This window comes from Bidens hawaiensis, unplaced genomic scaffold (assembly GCF_021521415.1).
Source record: "Bidens hawaiensis isolate Kalapana, Puna unplaced genomic scaffold, B.hawaiensis_p1.1 tig00037572_1, whole genome shotgun sequence".
NCBI lineage: Eukaryota > Viridiplantae > Streptophyta > Magnoliopsida > Asterales > Asteraceae > Bidens > Bidens hawaiensis.
In genome coordinates, this window is record NW_027496553.1 from 124,258 (window position 1) to 139,751 (window position 15,494).

Genomic DNA, 15,494 nt, shown 5'->3' on the forward strand with positions numbered 1-15,494 from the left:
TAAAAGTCAAACACTTTTTACCTATTTATATTGGTTGAATCTAATCAAATGATTTTGGCCATTTTACTTCGTTAAGAATTCAACATATATCATAAGTTTCCACATAATGAGTCCTTTAATGAATAGCATATGCAAATATCCTCCATGATCACATAGTTCGTTATTTTCAACAACAGAAACAACAACTTATCATTATCACGACCTTTGCTAATATATTTAAACAATTATTTGATCTAATCTGATTACATCACTCAACATTAATATGAGGTTGACAATGTTTTAAAAGTTGTCTTAACTTTGCACCAGAATTTTCAACAAAGAATAAAAATTCTTCGGCATGAAGGCAAAATATTTAAATCAATAGAAGTTTTATCTATCTAAACAAAGAATACAAAGGTGTTAGCCATAATTTGGTTTGGGCAGGTCCAACGAGCCTATGGTGGATCGATATCTTGGGTACCAAGTCGAGCACATTACTTGAGCTACAAGTTATTTAATTAATTGTTTAAATATGTTTTTACTAATTAGTATTAGAGTATAATAAAGAGTTTGTATTATAGTCTAATTAGGTTTTCATATTTAAACTAGTATATATACCCGAGCTCATGGGTTATATCATATGCATTGTAATTTTTCGAGCTAATGAAAATTACAAGAATCGAGCTTATGATCTAAAATATTGTGTGTTTTTGATTCTGGTCGCCAAAACTTCAAAAGAGAAGATAAACAAATTTTTATCATTTCAAAATAAAAAAAAAATCTATAATATTAACTTTTAGTAGGACATACAAAGAATCTTATAAATTATGGGCTCACCACATAATTAAAAAGAAAAAAAAAACGACACAACATAGCCGTTAGTCCCGCTTCCATTCTTTCAAATTCAAATCTCACCCTTTCAACATCTTTTTATATTCCCATTTCCTTTCCTTTACACACAAACTCACTCACTCTCCATTCATCTATTCATCTCAAAACCCCATCAATAATGTTAACCGTTCAATCCCCGGTCACCGAAACCCACCTCCCTCGGTCGAAACCCGCCTGCCGCCCTCTCCAACCCCTCAAATCCCATTCCAACATCCCGCCACCTCCAAACCCAAAATCCATCAACAAGGATGCGAAGATTGATCGAACTTCATACCCGGAACCAAATCGTTCTCCAGTATCCACTGTTTCAGTTATTCATGTGCAAATCGAGCAGTTTGAAGTATCGTTAGCGGATGAATTGAACGCGATCCGTGAGAAAATGGAGCGGTTGAAGGCGGACGGAGAAGATGCTGAACGAGAGGGAGGTGATGATGGAGATTGAGGAGAGAGGTGAGATTCAGAAGGTGCTTGAGATTGAAGTCGATCGGCTTTATAGGTTAAACGAGCTCAGATCGGTTTGCAATGTAAGTTTTAAATTTGGAGAATAAGTGTTTGTTAATCGAATAGGAGGTTAGGATTGGTTTAACGGGTTGTTTTCCATGCGTGTGGTTCAGAGGATATTGCCGATTAGATCGTTGAGAGAGAAGGAACAGGAGAAGATTAAACCGGATAAATTGCAGGTTAGTTACTGATTAAGAATTGATTTGAATTGAAAACCATTCAGTTTCGGCTTTTTGTTTAAATCTAATACGGTTTTGATTTTATCGTTTGAGCTTGAAATTTTTGGATTGAAAATAAGAAGGCAAAAGAGAGATGAGTTTGGATCTAACATTTTTGTTTGTTAGTTAATAACTAATTCATTATTATAACTATATATATTAAATGATTATAATTTACTTTTAAAAAAATGGAAATCTCTAAGTTTGGTTTTCCGGTTTTAATTACACGCAATGGCAAAACCGAACCAAAAGTTTGGATTTTGAGAAAACATAAAACTAGGGGTGTGCGTGGTGGGGTTTTTAGCTAAAACCGAACCGAAAACCAATACTCGAACCGAAAACCAAAATTTCGGTTTTTGGAGTTTTTGAAACCGTTTAGTTTCGGTTTTTTCGGTTTTGGTTCATTGGTTTTCTTTCTGGATTCGGTTTGGTTTTTTCGGTTTTTGTCATTTGAGCTTGAAATTTGCATAAAATAACGAGTTTAGATATAAATAATTTTGTTAACTGTAAAATAATAGACTATTATATCATTATCAAAATATATTTAAGTTACATATATATTATTTTCTTATAAATTAATTAATATAAAATATAAAAAACAAAAATTTAGGAATTCAGTTCGTTTCAATTTTTTTGGTTAGGATTTTTCGGTTTTTTCGATTTCGGGTCGGTTTTTTCGGTTTTTGCGCACCCCTAATAATTGGTTTTTATTTTGGTTTGGTTCGATTTTTCGATTTTGGATTTATTTTTTCGGGTTCATGAACACCCTAATTTAGACGAAACTAGTTGAACAATTTATTTTGTTAATTTTTGAATAATTGGAATTTGAATTTTGCAGGAGGTGAAGGTGGAAGAAAGAGAAGCAAAGGTCCTTGTGAGTAATCGGGTCGGATAAGTTGTTATTCGGGTCAAAAGGAATGGTGGGTATAATGTGTTGTTGTATTATGGATGAGTGGTATTTAGTATTATGGCATGGTTTTGGTTTGATTAGGAAATATCATCTTGTTGTGGCATGGTTTTGGTTTGATTCTTTGAGGCACAATGGAAAGAAAGAAAGAACCTTACTTTCATTTGTAATTGTATCCAACAATCATATATATAATAAATAAACTATATTGATTTCAAAAATTTTGTCTCTCATTCTCCGTATATTTTTAATTCTTTTATTATTTATTTAGTTGGTGTTTTCTTTTACTCGTATGAATATCACAAAAGAGAGAGAAGATAAGAATCAATAGTGATAGTGTGTCTCATTCTCCGTATAGTTTAGAAACTTTTGGGCTTCGGTGTGAGTAATTAGCCGTTAGACCAGGTATAGTGGCACGTTGTGCCAGACGTTATGAGCTATAACGCGGGGGGTACACCGCCCCCCCGCGTTATGTTGAAGTTTTTTTTGCGCGTTGTATCTAAAACGCGAGAATGGCACGCGAATCAAAAAAAGTTACTGTTGGTTGGAGCCGTTGGATTTTAAAAAAAATAATAATTATATTTATACTATATAAACAAACCAAACTCATATTTTTAACACATTCCTTCCAATCTACCAATTTACACAAATATTTATATCTTTTACACTAATATTTCTACCATCATGTTTCCAAACAACAACCAAAATATTCTCGGTTTCGGTCAATATGCCCGTCAAGCCAACCAAAATCCACAACCGAACCAATCTACCGCCCCGACGCCAACCGTACCCGTCCCGCAAATGTATGACCCGCAAATGGCCGCGTACTTTGCACTTCTACAAAACTCTATGCCAAATGCGGTGCCCGGTTTCCAAAACCCATTGACAAACATTTTTGCGGGTTCGGGTTCCCAACCCGCCCCGGAGACCCAACCCGAGGTCGAGTTCGTGCCGGAGACACAACCCGAGGGCGGTTCGAGCCAACGTGGACGTTCGAAAAAACACGCAAAGAAGCCCGCCGGCGAACCTCGGGTTAAAAAGACGGTGATATCGTGGAGTATCGACGAGTGCGTACTATGTGCTCGTGCTTGGTGCCAAATATCGGAAGATGCCAAATGCGGTAGGTTTTTAAAATGCATATATATATTTTTTAAATTTCTTATAACAAACATTAAACTTGTAATGTTTTTATTTTTTTAGCGAACTATCAAAAAATGGGGGTATTTTGGCACAAAATTATAGAGAGGTTTCACAACCTTGGCGGGGACTTGCGTCGAGAAAAAGATTCGTTACTGTCGAAATGGGGCGACATAAACACCAAATGCATGGCTTTCCATACGGTTTTCTCTCGAATGAATCGAACTAGGAGTAGCGGTGTCTCGGACGCGGAAGTCATGGATAACGCGTTGGTTGAGTTTCAACATAAGGTCGGCGGGACCTTCAACTACTTTGGCATTTGGAAATACCTCTTGAGGTTTCACCCAAAATGGGGCTTGGTGTTGGATGCCGAAGCCGAAGGCGAAGGTGGTCTGCGTAAAAAAGTCTAAAACATCATCTTCGGTTGATCCAGACACGCCTCGTTTCGACGCTCGAAATTTCAACTTAAGCGATAATGACCCCGTGAATACTACCGACATGCCTCGGCCGGGGGTAGAAGAACCAAAGGCAAAGGAAAGGGGAAAGGGGCCGGTTCGTCGTCGGCAACGGGTTCGAATCCCGAATTGGAAAGCCAATTCCAATTAATGAACTCTCGACTCCAAGATTTACACCAACTTGGAACCCAACGACTTCAAGTAAATTTGGATGTCGTCGACCTACTTCGAAGGAATGAGATGGACAAAGACATCGAGATTTTATCAAACGAGCTATCCGAAGACGACCCGATAGTCCAATCTTTAAAAGCCAATCGACGAGCGAAAATTTTAGAAAAATATAAATGAGTTTTAGTTTTATTAGTATTATTTATGTTTTTTTATTTTAATTTGATGTATTTTTTTTAATTTAGTTTAATGTAATTTTTATTTGTAAGTTTAATGTAATTTTTAATTTTATGTTAATTTATTTAAATGAATTATTATTTAAAAAAAAACAAATAAAATTATAATGACTGGGCGCCACGTGGCGCATAACCCCTAGATGTGGAGAGTTATGACTACAGCATGTTTTTGTACAAAATCATAACTCTGACTGGGCGCCACGTGACGCATAACCCCTGGATGTGAAGCTTTACGACTACACATGGTCAATGTACTTAGATTCTTGAAGGCCACCTCAATTAAACAAAATGTTGCTATTGGTATTAGAGAGGTAAGCGTGTTAAAAACGTATTAAAAGTTATATTGCAAAGTTATGTGTTTTGTTATATTTGTTTTCTCAGGTCTAATACATGTTTTGTTTTACAAGGGTTGGTTGGTCTTTTTTTTGACTTGTGAGGTGTTGGTTGGTTGGTCTCTTGATCACGGCAGAAACACCAGTTGGCTAACCCCAAACCTTGTTTTGGTGTTTTTAGTTGTTTTTACACCAAGTTTTGGGACATTCATTTTTTAAAATGCTACTTCTTGCATAAAAATTAGTACGCACGAGTGATTTGAAATCAAACTAGTAGGCTCCAAAAACTCGCTGAGAAGAAATAGTCGTTGACCAAGGTTTACTCGGCTCGACAATCTGGGCGAGTATATTGGTCGTCCTTGTTAAGGGCGAGTATATTGGTTTTCAATATGCTTGCCTCGTCTAGTTTACAACCATGTGTCTTCATTTAAGTGGTTTTGTAATTTAATCGTTTGTTTAGGTCTCATGCTTGTCTCGAGTTATTTATGATGGATATTTGAGGAATGCTTTGTAAAGTGTGGCTAAAAGTCAAAAACTCATTTTTAAAAATGGGTATTTCCATAATGTTCCCGTATATTGTGGCAAAAAATAGCAGTCTAAAAATGTACACATGGTAATATATCTATGCAGTGTTATTTTGTACTCTATATTACTAGCATTTTAGCAAAAATGCATAAGTTATCATGTGTAAATCAGAATACATGTCAAAAGCCACAAAATTTTAACCTTTATTTGCCATCATTACATTTCATCCAGCGCAATGCGCGTTACTACCAACTAGTTTTATTTAAGAAAGGTAAACAATTAGAATAAAAATTTAAACAATCATCAAAACTTGAGAAAATGTAAGAAAAGAAAGAAAAGTATTTAAAATAGCTAAATAAATAATTTCATATTTTTTAATTAAAACATAAGTAAAATAGACATATTATTATTTATTATGGGCAATTTCATATATACCCTTATAAATGTTGAAAATATCATATATACCCTTACAAATGTTAAAATATCATATATGCCCTTACAAAGTTATTAATATATCATATATACCCAATTCATTAAAAAAATAAAAAATGACCATGTTACTCAAGTTTGATTAGCTGCGATAATAGGTTTACAATGTAGGTCAATTGATTCGATAAACCTTCGAATGGTTTGTAGTTTTGAAGAAGTGACGAGAGACGATTTGGTTGTCGTTAAAGGTGAGAAACGTCAATTAAAATTAAAATAATAACATAGGGTATAAACACATTATAAAATGAAAATTGGTAGAATGGTCTATTCGTTAAAAATGAACATATATAAAAGTTACTTTTTTTATAAATAAAGGTAAAATGATCAGTTATTAAATTATTATTAATGAATAGGGGTATATATGATACTCAAATTTTTTTTATAAGGGCATATATGATATTTTAGTTACTTTGTAAGAGCATATATGATATTTTAAGTTTTGCTTGGTAGAATGGTCTATTCGTTAAAAATGAACATATATAAAAGTTACTTTTTTTTATAAATAAAGGTAAAATGATCAGTTATTAAATTATTATTAATGAATAGGGGTATATATGATACTCAAATTTTTTTTATAAGGGCATATATGATATTTTAGTTACTTTGTAAGAGCATATATGATATTTTAAGTTTTGCTTGGGTATATATGATATTTATAATGTTTGCAAGGGTATATATGAAATTAATCATATTTATTATTAATAAAAAATATTGAGATGGTAAAATATGAAATATCAGTTTTATAAAATCATCTATGTGGTTTGATTACAATTGACACTTTCATCCAGATATGTTGAAAGACCAAAATACCCATAACTTAACGTTAAAAAAATTAACGGGGCTAGCGAAACAAATGAAAATGGCAAGATTCAGAAACCTTAAGAATCCAAATGCAAAAAAGATATTTTTGTACTAAAGATACATAACTGATTAAATCTCCGTAACAAAAACGACACTTTACTGTCTGTTTTATTTCCCTTTGAATTGTCAATACTCAAACATAGAATGAAAAAACTAACTTGTTAGATAGCATTCAAAGGATTGTATCTTAATAATAAAGGCATATTAAAGTATGCACATAATGATAGCTCTTTTCAATAGTGTCACGTATCATGACAGGCCAAATCTTAAAAAAGGAAAAAAATAATAATATTAAAGTTTGATAGTGATCAAAACCAGAAAATCAAAAGGGTAAGGTTTGCGGTGGATAAATTAAAAACCACCCTAAACTTAAATACAAATAATAAAAATAATTATACAAAAAAGAAAGAGGCAATGCAGATGATGAAAACGTGAAACTGTTGCCGACTCAAATGAACACAACCCGTGAAATTAAACCCACTTTAAACTACACAAAGAAAAGAAGCAACCTTTATTATTATTATTATTATTATTATTATTATTATTATTATTATGCTATTGCTACCCTTTTCACCTTCATAAATCATACCCAATTTGCTTCCAATTTCTCTGTTTTTCAAGCTTCAGATCCGCTCAACACTGCGTTGAAGGCTTAATCTCATCTGGGGTAGTCTCATAATTCATCATATTGTTCTAATTGTATGATCTGTATAATGCACACCACCTGTTTGTATAAATGTCCGAATGAAATTATGCTTGTTTGACAGGTAACCACACCTGGACTTTTGTTAATTATCAGTCTAGGGTTTCCATTTAAGTTTTAGCTGCCTGAATATAATCAATTACTTTATGATCTGTATTACACTATTATGCACACCACCTGTTTGTATAAATGCCTTAATGGAATTATGCTCTTGTTTCACAGGTGAACGTACCCGGTTTTGTTAATTATCAGTCTAGGGTTTCCATTTAAGTTTTAGCTGCCCAAATAAAACCAATTATTTTATGATCTATATTATGCACACCAGTACACCACCTGTTTGTATAAATGCCTTAATGGAATTATGCTTCTTGTTTGACAGGTGAAGCACCCGGGTTTTATTTATTATCAGTCTAGGGTTTCCGTTTAAGTCACAGAACAAGATTTTGTTAGCTGCTTGGGCAAATGAAATGTGATTGGTTACTTTTATGAGTAAAAGAGGGAAAGATTATGCTTTACGCGAATCCCGGATACGTTTAGCCGATCTGAGATTCGTTATAAAAGCATGCAGTTGAATAATCATAATACACATAACGGTCCCGCACGTGATAATTCAAGGCTTGTATACATCAACAACCCTCAAAGAACCAATGAAGAATATGAATTCACAGGGAACAAGATTACTACTAGCAAATACACAATCTTTAGCTTCTTACCGAAGAATATTTATATCCAGTTTCACCGTGTGGCGTACGTTTATTTTCTAGTAATCGCAGCCTTAAATCAGCTCCCGCCACTTGCAGTCTTCGGTAGAACCGTCTCGCTTTTCCCGTTACTGTTTGTGCTAACTGTGACCGCTATTAAAGATGGTTACGAGGATTGGCGAAGGCACCGTTCGGACCGAAACGAGAACAATAAAGAGTCACCCGTGTTTCAAATTGGTAAGTTTATACCAAAGAGATGGAAAGATATCCAGGTAGGTGAGGTGGTGAAAGTGTGTGCCGACGAGGCGATCCCGTGTGACATGGTGCTGCTCGGGACCAGTGATTCAAGTGGCATCGCGTATATCCAAACCATGAATCTAGATGGTGAGTCAAATCTAAAAACGCGTTATGCTAGACAAGAAACGTGTTTGATGCCATTTGATGGCGATTTGATATCTGGTGTTATTAGATGTGAGCAACCCAATAGAAACATATACGAATTCACCGCAACAATGGAAATAAACGCGCAAAAAATGTCGTTAAGCCAGTCGAATATTATCTTACGCGGGTGTCAGGTGAAAAACACTGAGTGGGTTGTCGGTGTGGTGGTTTACGCGGGTCAAGAAACGAAAGCAATGTTAAACAGTGCGGTTTCACCATCTAAAAGAAGCAAATTGGAACAACAAATGAACAAAGAAACCATTTGGTTATCGGTTTTTCTCTTCGTGTTATGTCTCGTTGTTGCGATTGGAATGTGTTTATGGTTGATTCGACACGAGCAGCAAATTGACACACTGCCTTATTATAGAAAAAGCTATTCAATAAAAGGGAAGTTTCCGGGAAAACCTTATAAGTATTACGGGATACCATTGGAGACGTTTTTTGCATTTTTGAGTTCGATTATTGTGTTTCAGATAATGATACCGATATCTTTGTATATTACAATGGAGTTGGTGAGAATAGGACAATCTTATTTTATGATTGAAGATAAACATATGTATGATAGTAGTACAAATTCAAGGTTTCAGTGTAGATCTTTGAATATTAACGAGGATTTGGGTCAAATACGGTATGTGTTTTCGGATAAAACGGGTACGCTTACCGAGAATAAGATGGAGTTTCGGAAAGCTTCGGTGTTTGGGAAGAATTATTGTAATTCATCTATGGTGGCCTGCGCTACACCGGATAATACAGAGATCACAGGTTTGGTACTTTATAGCAAAGCAATTGGTTTTATAGATTCGATTATGAAATTTCGCTAACCCGTTTCACTTATTTTGTAACTACATCAAAATTACCGTTTATACCCGTTTCTATTTCAAATTGATGTTAAAAAAACTTATTTTTATGTATAATATATTTCTATGTTATTGAAAAAATTAAAATTAAAATCTAGTGATGTTTACATTATTTTTACCCTCCTCACGAGATTAAGTGATTTAAAAAGTTTCCATTACTATCATATCCTTTTTTCACTTTGCGTTTATATTATTAATCAGTTTCTAGGTTATTAATCATATACTTCTAAAAAAACACATCATTATTCATTACGAATAATCACTATCTATTTGTTGACCATGCAACAATCTAGTATGACAGTATACAAATAAGTATAAATATGCATATGCACATATATATGAATCTGTTTCCAGTTTATACCATTATTTATCTGCAGAATCAGCAAAAGGAAAGAATCTGAAGTCTAATGTTATTGTTGATCCTGGGCTCATGGGGTTGCTTCATAAAGAAATTGATGGAGATGAAAAAATGGCTGCTCATGAATTTTTTCTTACATTGGCAGCATGTAACACTGTGATTCCTATTAATAATCAAACTAATTCCATTGAGACTGAACTTCATCAAGATCTTGATTATCAGGGAGAATCTCCTGATGAACAAGCTCTTGTAGCTGCTGCACGTGCTTACGGTTATATTCTTTTTGAGAGGACATCTGGTCATATCGCACTTGATGTCAATGGCGAGAAATTAAGGTACAAAACTCTCTTTTGAGCCTTGATTACTGTTTAAAGTTTTTTGTGCGGTTTTAGTTTTGCTATCAACCAAAATCGAAAAAACTGAACCGATAAAGCAATTTTGGGTTCTTTTGTTGGCCCAAGTTTCAAGTCCAAATTCATTATTTTAAATCTTTCTTGTTGGCCTAAAGTTTGAGGCCCAAAGTAATTAATCTGGGAAATTATATTGCCCAAAGTTTTAGGCCCAAGTTCATCAATTTTGGTTATTTTTTTGGGCCCATAATTTTATAGCTCAAATGGTGAAACTGAAAAAAAAAAACTGAACCGAACCCATTATTTAAACCAAAAAAACCAAAACCGAACAAGTTTTACAAACCCAATAAACAGGAGCCGAATGGTTTTGGAATACCCTAAAACCGATTATTTGGTTTGGTTTGAGCCTAAAAGTGACCATGAACACCCTTCTTTGATCTATAAAAGGTGAAAAATAAAACCTGTTATTGCCATAAAATGTAGGTTGGATGTTTTAGGTCTGCACGAGTTCGATAGTGTGCGAAAACGAATGTCAGTCGTTATCAGATTCCCGGACAATAGCGTGAAAGTGTTGGTAAAAGGAGCAGACACATCAATCCTTACCATTTTGAGAAAAGATCATGATAATGACGATATTACCCTCGCAACACACCACCATTTAACCGAATACTCCTCACTTGGTCTTCGCACACTCGTACTCGCTGCCAAAGACCTCACAAACGAAGAACTTGAAAAATGGCAATTAATGTATGAAGATGCAACAACTTCATTGGCTGATAGATCTTTAAAATTAAGGGAAACCGCATTATTTGTTGAATCTAATTTGCGGTTGCTTGGAGCAACTGGAATTGAAGATAAACTTCAAGAGGGGGTCCCGGAAACGATTGAGTGTCTTCGCCAGGCTGGCATTAAAGTCTGGGTGTTGACCGGAGATAAACAAGAAACTGCTATTTCAATTGCTCTTTCTTGTAAGTTATTGACACCTGATATGCATCAGATTATCATTAATGGAACTTCAGAGAGTGAATGTAAAACACTTTTATCGGAAGCGAAAACCGAGAGATCAACGGTGGAAGGGTCGGTAGCACTTATTATTGACGGGAATAGTTTGGTTTACATCTTGGAGAGAGATTTGGAATCAGAGGTATGAACACACGTCTCGTTCATGCATTTAAGTTTGTTTATTTATGTTCATTAGTTTTGTTGGAGTTCATTCGTTAATATAAACACTTTTTTTCTGGTCCAATGCATTGTCCACAGTTAATTCTGATTGGTTTTAGCTCAATTATGTTTTTTTTGTAGTTATGTTCGTTCGTTTAAATTAGTGAACCGTATGTTTATACTGTTAATGACTGAACATAATGAACATGAATACGTTCATTTTCTCAACGAACGAACTCGTACAAGAAAACCCTGTTCGTGTTCGATCGTTTGTTCGGTTGCAGGTAAAAGAAAAGACACGAACATGCTCCATTCGTATATGCTCGGTTCATTTACAGGCCGTTATGTGTTGAAATGGGTCGGGTGACAACATACTTATATCCAGAAACTATAATACAAAAATAAATAGATAACAAGTGTGCTTGCTATGCTTACAAAACTTCTATTATTTCAATAATATATTGCATGTTTTTGAGTAAGTTCTGTGCTTTAATGTGTTAAGAATTCAAGTTTTTGAATTTTTGCTAAATGTGTTTACTTATAAGATAGCTTGAGTTTTATATCTGATTAAGGCATTTGTGTTTTTGGACAGCTGTTCGAGCTTGCAACTTCATGCAGGGTTGTTTTATGTTGTCGTGTTGCTCCCTTACAAAAAGCGGGAATTGTTGATTTAATAAAGAGTCGAACCGATGATATGACACTCGCGATAGGTGATGGTAAGTTAGTTTATTACCTTATTTAATAAATAATTTTCTTTGAGGGGATTCATTAGTATCTACTTAACAATATGAATGCTTTTAGGTGCTAATGATGTGTCAATGATCCAAATGGCGGATGTTGGTGTTGGCATATGTGGACAGGAAGGTCGCCAGGCTGTCATGGCTTCTGATTTTGCAATGGGTCAGTTTAGGTTTTTAAGAAGACTGCTTTTGGTGCACGGTCATTGGAATTACCAACGCATGGGTTATTTAGTTCTCTATAACTTTTACCGCAATGCCGTCTTTGTGTTTATGCTTTTCTGGTAAATAATTTCACATCCTTCTTTACTACTGACTAAGCAAGGAAAAACAGGCGGGTTGGGTAAACTAACAGGTCAAAACGGGCCTTTTTGGAAAATATGAATTGGACATGTTCTGGGTCAGGTAAACTAACAGGTCAATATGAGTCGTTTTAAGAAAAAGTATCTATGTGGAGTTTTGGACCCGTTCTAGGTCGTTTTAAACTAATGGATCATAATTGGTTGCTCTAAAAAAGTATCAATTTGGACCCGCTCTAGGCCGAGTAAGCTAACAGGTTAAAACTGTTTTTAAAAAAGAAAAGTATCAATTTGGACCCGTTCGTCTAGTAAACTAATGGGTTGTTTTAAAAAAATATTTAATACGAGTTACCCATTTTGACCTGTTGTGTAATTTGAGTGATCCACATCAACCCATTTAGTAAACAAAAATGATCCAAATCAACCTATTTTCTGAATAAATGGGTCATGACCATGTATACTATTAACATGCGTATAGTCTCAACTTATTATATCATCTTCAGGTACATATTATGTGCAGCTTTCTCAACAACATCCGCCCTTACCGATTGGAGCAGCGTGTTTTACTCAGTAATTTACACTTCTGTCCCTACAATTATAGTTGGAATTCTGGATAAAGACCTAAGTCACAAAACCCTTCTCAAATACCCTAAGTTATATGAAGCCGGTCATCGACATGAAAGTTATAACAGTTTTCTGTTTTGGATAATGATGGCCGACACAATATGGCAAAGTCTCGTTCTGTTTTGTGTTCCCGTATTTGTTTACAAGGAAAGCACGATTGATATTTGGAGTATGGGTAGTTTGTGGACGGTTGCTGTGGTGATATTAGTGAACATACACTTGGCGATGGATGTTCAAAGATGGGTTGTTTATACACATGTTTCGATTTGGGGCTCGGTTGCACTGACGTTTGCTTGTGTGGTGGTTTTGGATTCGATACCTGTTTTTCCTAATTACGGGTTAGTTTTCAACTTGGTCACATTTTTTGGTAGGTCTAGAAGTTGATAGTATTAATAAGGTGTTTATGATCGGTTTTGGAAAACTACAAACGAAATCGGCTGGTTGTAGCAAGGTTAACAGTTCAGTCCTTAGTGCAAAATTGTTAGTTTGTATTAATAATTTTCAAATGATAAATATGGTTTATGAATATAAATATTTGATACATATACATAACTACTAGTCATAGACTCATAGGTGATAGGGGTGTGCACATGGGTCAGTTTTGGGCTCAAACCGACCAAAGTTTCGGTTTTTGGATTTTTGAAAAACGTTCGTTTTCGGTTTTACCATTTGGGCCGAAAAATGGCCCAAAATAATGAATTTGGGCATGAAACTTCAGGTGTAATTTCTTTTTGTTAGTTAATGATTAATGGCTTAGTACACATTTGGACTTGAATTTTTGGCTACACGATTCATTAGTTCTTATAAATTACTTAAACTCAGTTTATAAGGTTTTTTAGTCGGTTCAGTTCGATATTTTCGGTTTTTGTTGATAGCAAAACCAAAACCGAACTGAAAAAGCATCGTTCTTGAGAAACATAATTATTTCATAGGTTTTGGTGATTTCGGTTACAATTTGTTATTTCGATTTCGTGCACACCCCTTAACTAGATATTTAAAAACGAGAACAAAATTTTATAAGGTCAAACTACTGGTTCCAAATTTTAAATCGTCTGTGAGACCGCTAAACCAAACTGAACCAAACCGGCCAACGTGCTTCGGTTTGGTCAGTTTCAACAGTTTTTTAACACCCTTTTGATAGTAAGTTACTAATGTTATATTCAAACACTGTCAGGACAATATATGAACTGGCAAAGCAACCTACATATTGGCTCTCGATTTTGCTTATAATAGTGGCGGCATTGCTTCCTCGGTTCATCATCAAATCTTTGCACAGAATGTTTTGGGCTTCAGATATCCAAATAGCTAGAGAAGCTGAGATATTAAGAAAAAAACGATTATTCTACGGGCCGTGGAAATGGAGTTAGCATGTCCGTTATCAAAGGTTCACTGTTCGTGGGCCCCACATGATTTTTAAATCTAGAGAATGATGGTAGGTATTCTTCATGGTTTCCATATGATGTGTATATTTTAGGTGGTGTTTGGTTGAAGGGTATTGGGGATGAGGGTGATTCCTTGTATGGAGTGTTTGGTTGATTGGTATGCCTTGAAAATTAGTAATCATTTATGAAACCTGCTGAAAGAGATTATGGAAAATATGAAACTGAAGTGATTTTTGCAGCTAAAAACATTGCCTATAAGAATATGCAGAAGGAAAATGTTGGATTATTATTATTTTTATTATTATTATTATTATTATTATTATTATTATTATATTTAAAATCTCTTACTAAATTTTTTAGCAATAGAATATTATATAAAGATTCAGGTGAACTTTATAGTAACCAATTTTAAGTTTAGGAATAGTGTCTTTATACATGTATGTAAATGGTCACTCTTATCCAGTCGAATTGCACCGTGCTGCATACTCTCTTCGATTACAAATAAATCTTCCTGATTAACAAGCAGTGATCAAATTCTCAAGTAGAATAGTGGTTTTCGAATTCTCAACTCAGTTAGAGTTATCGATATTAAACCGAGTTAAATGAAATCAAGCCTTAAAACTTGAAACCATCTTGGTAGCACATCCTCAATTTTGATTTCACCTCCACTATGATTTATAAATCTCAAGTTAAGAATTGGTATACTCGTTTATTAATCAAAAAAAATATGACTTTAAAACTTGATACATTGTTGTCCCTACTATAAACATGGTATATATAGCAAACTTATATACATTTGACCACAACTAGGACTCAATTAATTCCACAATAATAATTATCTAACACATATCCTATCATCTCAATTAGGATTCTAAGATAATTATCCATAAACTAATTAATTATTAATGTTTATTATTAACTTGCACACAAAGCGATCAAGTTTCCTAGTTGGTCCTTGCTTCTAGCGACAACGACTAAGGAATTCCCAACATAAACATGGCTTTGATGTAAATGGGAAAGAATGGTCTAGGAGTTCATGGAAGATGATACATCACTTTAGAGCAGCATGATCTTTTGAGCAACATCATCTCGTCCATGTAACTTGTATAATTTTGCCTCACTTGATTACCTTATAAGATGCCATAGGTACGCGTTTAAACGAATAAACAAAGATCTGATATA

At 34.5% G+C, this 15,494-nt stretch overlaps 1 long non-coding RNA gene and 1 pseudogene across 2 annotated transcripts; both read left to right on the forward strand.

The window, feature by feature from the left end:
* Positions 1–1,291: 1,291 nt before the first annotated feature.
* Positions 1,292–2,558, forward strand: LOC143589463 (uncharacterized). The gene is made up of 3 exons (XR_013145293.1): positions 1,292–1,394; positions 1,485–1,550; positions 2,428–2,558. It is a non-coding gene; the product is annotated as an uncharacterized LOC143589463 (long non-coding RNA).
* A 4,761-nt stretch (positions 2,559–7,319) lies between these two features.
* LOC143589455 (phospholipid-transporting ATPase 1-like) lies at positions 7,320–14,591 on the forward strand (annotated as a pseudogene). The gene is made up of 8 exons (XR_013145290.1): positions 7,320–7,366; positions 7,782–9,306; positions 9,779–10,094; positions 10,593–11,253; positions 11,863–11,986; positions 12,072–12,291; positions 12,810–13,268; positions 14,105–14,591. The product of XR_013145290.1 is annotated as a phospholipid-transporting ATPase 1-like (transcript).
* The last annotated feature ends 903 nt before the right edge of the window (positions 14,592–15,494 follow it).